Source organism: Watersipora subatra, chromosome 3, assembly GCF_963576615.1.
Source record: "Watersipora subatra chromosome 3, tzWatSuba1.1, whole genome shotgun sequence".
Classification (NCBI taxonomy): domain Eukaryota; kingdom Metazoa; phylum Bryozoa; class Gymnolaemata; order Cheilostomatida; family Watersiporidae; genus Watersipora; species Watersipora subatra.
The window spans coordinates 65,367,285-65,374,007 of NC_088710.1; positions in this window are offsets into that span (position 1 = coordinate 65,367,285).

Consider the following 6,723-nt stretch of genomic DNA (forward strand, 5'->3'; position numbering starts at 1 on the left):
TGTAGAATAAATAAACTAGTAGCTTCTTTACTTCAATGAACATGTTCAGACCTGCCAACCCTGGAGTGAGGAAAGGAGTGAGAGTCTATTTTGGGGGCAATGAAAACGCGAGGATTTGACGAGTGGGATAAATTTTCATAGCTATAAAAACACCACAGCGAAAGATAATATAACGCCATATGGAAACCACACGTCGTGGAGGTTATTAATAGATGAGAATGCCACAAAAATGTTTATACATAGTTGTTTATTAGTGGTAACTATATGATTACTACTTGAAGATTGGGGCAAAACACAGGTTTGCTTGGGTAAAAGGGGCAATTGCGTGACACGGGTGTGAGATGTGTGAGGCATGGGGCAATTGTGTGAGTCTCACGCCCAATGTGTGAGAGTTGGCAGGTATGGACATGTCGTAAGGGGTACTGGAAGTGTACGACATCAGACCCTAATGTAACGACACACGGTCTTATTGAGGTTAGGACAAAATTTGGACTGAAACTGAGATGAGCAGCAAATGAGAACTCAGAGGTGAATGCGCATTAAACGACTTATAGTATAGCCATCCTTATGTATAAGTGCGGGTCAAAATAATCTAAGCTCATAGCCTTTTTTAAGAAAAAACTGAAAACATTTTCGGTTTTTTCAGTTATATGATATCAACATATGGGCAGAACATTTTTTGAAATTAAAATTTGGCCGTCAGTGTGCTGGTTAGGTTGAAATAACGAAAATGATATTAGCCGAAATCCCTCTCACAATGCCTGAAAGAGATGTGATGCTCACTATCTCCGTTCAGCGTTATTCATTATGTCATAGTAAAAACGAAACCAGAAACAGGTGATAAAATTTTAGCCAATGACAAAGTTGAAGTTCAGTTTAGTCAAATACATACTAAAACTTAACTTTGAGTATGAGTCTCGTAAGCTGAATTTATTGAAGTTAAATTCAACATTTTTGTTATACGTCAGTCTCGAAGGCAAGAACTCCCTAAAGTATTTACTGCATGTAGTACATTGTAATGCTACATTTTATGGCAGATCATAATCACTAAATACACTAAAGTTACTGTAGATACTAATGGTTATTATTAATTCAACATATTCATGATTTTTAATTTGTTATCCAAGTTCGCATCAAATTGTATCATTGTCCAATCATTTTTCATTATAATTGTAGCAAAACAAACTTTATTTAACCATTACTTGCTAATTATTTCACATTTACACATGTTTACAGTAGTTTTATTTTGCTCCCTAATTTATTTCAACTGCACAAACCATTTTTCTCATGATTTGTAGTTTAAAAGTTACAGTTGTTTGAGCAAAGTTCGCAAACCTTGACAGTTGTTTCATTTTTTCTGTTAAATTATTTGAACTGCACAAAACACTTTTCTCAGGATATGAAACTTGAAAGTTAGATTGGTAAATGTTGTTATATTATAATAATGTTGCTAAAATAAAAATAAATTTTTTGTGCAAAGAAATTTTTTTCTCCAGGCAACGCAGCTAGTGTGCATATATGTTAAATGATGGAAAGCAATGGCATGCAAGTGATTGAGCAGAAGTCGTAGTGAACTCAGATACTGGTATCGATGAAAGAAGAGCTGAAGTGTGTGGCAAAGCTGCGTCCATACCTTGAAATTTTGACTCTGAAGGTACTGTACGCTTTCAACATAGTGTTTAGACACCATCCCATTTAAAACATAATGTGACAAAATGACAATTTATTAGATTAGGCTGAATGCGAATTACATGACTCTACTTTAGAGACCTGTGAACTATGTGCTGACCAAAGTCTTCATGCTTTCTTCCGGTTTAAACTTGAATTGTTTAAACCGAAAAAATGTGCAAAATCTTGATTTTTTAGAGAAGAGAATGTGTAAAATTTTTTGTTGTGTTACTCTGTATTATCATTATTATGTTCTCATTACTCCTTACCTGATAGAAATGCTCACGGCAGATGTAAGAGCCGTGAGCATTGTAGCAAGCAGCTCCCTGCAACCTACTCAGATAAACCTAGATACCCAGGATAAAAAATGTTAGCTATTACGTTGAACCACAAGATTATTGTATGCTGTTAATACCGGCCATACATTTGGATGCAAAACATGTTTATACTGAAAGGCCTCATTGAGCAAATCTCAAACAGATACATTAACCACTTCAAGCTACTTGTTGGTGAGTTCAACCTACCTGCAATTGGGTGAAAAAATAATAAACTAAGATCTGGAGCGAGATGCAAACACATCCACAAAGACTTTCTTGGCATCCTTCTAGAAAACAGAATGCAAAAATTCATCATGCAACCAACATATATCCAAGGGAACATGCTCAACATTGCCTGCACAAATGATACCACAGTAATCGCAGACATTGATGTAATCTCTTCTAGACTAAGCGACCACTATATTGTCCCCATAAAACTAAATTGTACAGAAGTTGTGAGAATATATAAAAAAGCAGAGTTTGAAAAGTTCATAGACGTTTTTGATTTACTTGTGAACAATTACAAAACATGACAGATCCGGATGACATGTGGAAACTCTTCAAAACGGGACTCCTCGACGCATGTGAGGATGACATTCCACAAAAATTTCTAGGCCCCATTGATTACCGATGATCGGCCTGGTTTGATAAAACTGCTAAGAAGTTCATTTAGAAACGATGGAGGGCCTTATGCAAATACCACAAAACTGGGAACACGTTTGCTCTGATGAAATACAAGTCTGAAAGAAGATGCAGCCGGAACCTTCTCCGCCAAATGAAAAGAGACTACATGTATGCAATTGAAAGGGTTTGCAAACCTATGGAAAAGGAATTTCTAAACCCTTCTTCAGACACCTACATCAGAAAGATAAACAAAACAACTTTACTATGAAACTCCTAGATACCAAAATGGAAGTCGCAGCAGATGATCTAGCAAAGTGCGCTGAAATCCTGAACCATTTCTTTCATAGTCAGCGCTACACCAAACCACAATGCACACAGAAATCCATAAACATGCGTGACGGTGATGACATTCAGGTTGCTTATCAGAGGATTGCCAAACAGCAAATAACCTGGACCAGATGGCATTAAAAAACCGGATCTACTAGTTAATGTTAACATGAATGCTGACTGCCTACGACGCATTAACAACGCTTCCGTGAGAGCTGGTAAACTACCGGGAAAATGGAAACTTGCCAATGTAACACCAATACATAAGACAGGGAGCAAAAACTCGCCAAACAATTACCAACCTATCTCCTTCACTAGTATTCCCTGCAAGAAGTGGAACACAATGTATAACATTCCCTCAACAAGCTTCTTGATACGTTTCTACACAACAGACAGCAGGGCTTTCGTAAGGAAATATCATGTGATACTCAACTGTGCTCTACTTATCACCCTTGCAGAAACACATGATGAATCCCAGAGCACACATGCTATTGCGCTGAAATTTAAAAAGGCGTTTAATAAAGCGCCTCACTCACTACTACTGCAAAAACTGTGACAGATTCCGGATTTGAGCACTCAGATTGTAAACAGGATCTAAGACTTTATCCCTAATCGCAGACCAAATGTCTTAGTTGGTGGCCAGTGCGCCACAGAAAATAGCGAAACCGCAGAGTACCTCAAAGCTGCGAGCTTGGACCAACATTATTCCTTTTGTACATAAATGATCCACCTAGAACTGTTAATTGTTGTTAGCCATTATGCTGATGACGCATTATTATATCAGCGAGTAAACTCTGTGAAAGATGCTACTAACTTCCAGTCAAACATAAATGCTGTACATAACTAGTCCTTCAAGTGGAAAATGACCTTCAACAACTTAAAATGCCACACAACTGCATTTGACAACAGGACCATGCTTCCAGCCTACAGACTTCTCCGCCTAGCAGCCAACCTTCTTCCAGCCTACAGACAGTCTCATAGCATGCACTAGTCTATGCAGACCAACGCTAAAATGCGTTGACATGATGTGGAATCCATCTTTAAAGAGCATCATACATGATGTCGAGATGGTACAGAACAGTGCTATAAGATTCATATGCAGACATAAAGAAAAAGTGTATGTGATGCATGAAATGATCTAGGCCTGCAAACACTTCAGAGGCAACGAAAAACCACAGGTTGAACTTACTGATATGTATCTTGCAAGCAGAAAGCATTCACAGCGCATTCTCGTCAGCGTATGACGAGATAACAGATGATCGTACAATAACTATGTTATAAGTGGTTGTGGAGAAATTATGTTATGCATAACTAATCCGAATCCATCCACAACGTCAGTGTTGAAATCACTTGTCATATTATTCTATTTTGACTATGTTTAATTTGTGCACTTTTGCTTAGCTTGTGGGAACTAATTTGATTATTACTGGCTCAGGTACAAATGAAAGTGTTAAGCTGTTATAAGAAATACTGATATTTACCAGTAAAAGTTAATTTGTTAGTCATACGTCCAAAAACTTAAATACACAACTAACAAAATTCTAAACAATAGTATTAATGACAAAAGGTTAAAATAGTTAATAAAGTTACACCCTTGCTCGAGTGGTCTTCCATGTCCATATGGCTGCGAGTTTCGATGATCAAGTGAGAGTCATGGCAGTCCTTACATGTAGAGGCTCGGTAGTTGGAAAGTAGATGATGGCGAAGGAGGCTCCATAGGTAGGGAAAGGGTAGAGGCTCCAGAAACAGAGGGAAAAGGAGAGAGGCTCCAGAGGAAGAGGCTCCTCAGCAGGCAGAGGAGAGAGGGTCCAAGGAGGCCCTTGGGAAGAGAGAGGAATGGACATAGAGATGCTGAGTCATTGGAGCTGTTCTCTTTTATAAATGCCTGGCATGTGGGATGGCTAGCCTGTGGGTGTAGGTTGAGTGTTAAGGTTCAATGTTTTATGTCAAGAGTGTGAAGATATCTTGTCTGCGTAAATCTTCAGCTGGTGCACGTGATGTTGACATGTAGGGTGGAGCTCGTGACCTACTTCTGGTTACTAGGTCATGTTTGACAGGTGTGGCAGATCAGTATGTGACTCATTTGATTCGTCTCTAAAGACAAATCAATAATCAGATAATGTTTCTCTAGTGGTTTCTTGGTGATGGTGGTTGGTAGGTGAAACTGCTTCGACCTTCCTTTGTCATGTTCTCCATCTGGCGCTGACATACTTTATACGCTTGATTCCCCCAATTTTGAAGTTGCTAATTTACTTTTGACATTTTCTAATTATCGGATCTTTTGATGTCCTTATGCGTCTTGCTGCTTGTACGTATTATATGCTTATCCTGTGGTCTGCTGCATTCCCTATTGGTATGTTGTTTTCGCAGTATTTCCATTCAACAACTACAAGGTCAGCAGCTAGTGGCGAGCAACGTCAATTTCTGTGAACTCCAGATGCTTTCACCAAAGCTTTCTACCAAGGAAAAATTTACGAAATGAGGGGCTGTCCAGCTGACAGCTAACCATGATCAGCGGTATGGCTGAACCCCAGGCCAAATATATTTGATCGCACTGTTATACATATAAGGCACTCTCACTACACCAAAGTTAACGAAGTGTTCTACCTCATCAGAGGTAATACTCTTACCATTTTTATTGGTTTTAGAGCAGCTGTACAAGTGCTTGCTTTAAAATGATGATATAATTGTAATAAACTTAAAACAAAAGCGAGATATTCTAAAGAACAAACTCTATGGAAGGAGTGGTGGCCATGAAAAAGGCTGTGGGGGAATAACTCCGAAGAATTGTCTTATTTGGATGCTATCGGTCCCATGGACATCAGGCTCATCAAGGCGCTTCGGACACCCGGCGCAGAAAAGCATAGTAGACCGATAAAAGGAAAAGGTGACTTAGGTGATATATATAAAGAAAGGACTTCTGGGACAGTGGTTGACCTAAAAAAGATGCCATTTTTTAAGATTTTTACGCAGGAAACAATCTTTTATAATTTATTTCTTACTGTTCGCTCTTTTGAAGAATTTTCTTACGTTCATGGTTACAAGTCAGAATAATCTAGTTTCTGTTCCAATTAAGTATTAGTTGTTTAAATTTCTAAAACAATATTGTTTCTGTTATTATTTATACGTTTTCTCGAGATAAGATTTGGTAATTAACGCTTTTCATTATCAAAATATGTCTTACTGTTTTGTTACGATTACTGTTCCCTATCTAGTGTATGTAGAATTTTCTGTTCTTTTTGTTAGTGTTTAGATTGTTACACTGCAATCGCTTTCAATAATAGCAATAATTTCTTATTGTTCTGAATGTGAAAATACTTAAAAACTCAGCCGTCAGCAAGACTATATGATTGGTCTCTTTAAATGATAACCGTCAATCTTTAGGCCAATCGCTTATGTAATATAAATACTGCCACAAGTTTTTAGGCAGTTGAGTTTGTGTTTGACTCTTGAAATAGCTGCATGATTGGTAAACTATAATAAAGTCGTTGTTATTGGAGAAATATCATTTATCATCATCACTAGCAAGCTCACACAAAGTTACTACAAATAATTTGGATAATTAAATAATTATTATCCTTACAAGAGTTGTGTTGTCTCCTGTTGGTTTCAGCAGGTTATAGCATTGACAGCGTTGATTTCAGCGCACTCTGTTGGTTTCAGCAGAACACAAGTGAGTTGAGTTCAGCTCCCTCCTGGTGGTTTCAGCAGGTTGTACAGTCAGCAGCGTTGGGTTCAGCGCACTCTGTTGGGTTCAGCAGAGCGTGAGTGAGTTGGTTTCAGCTCC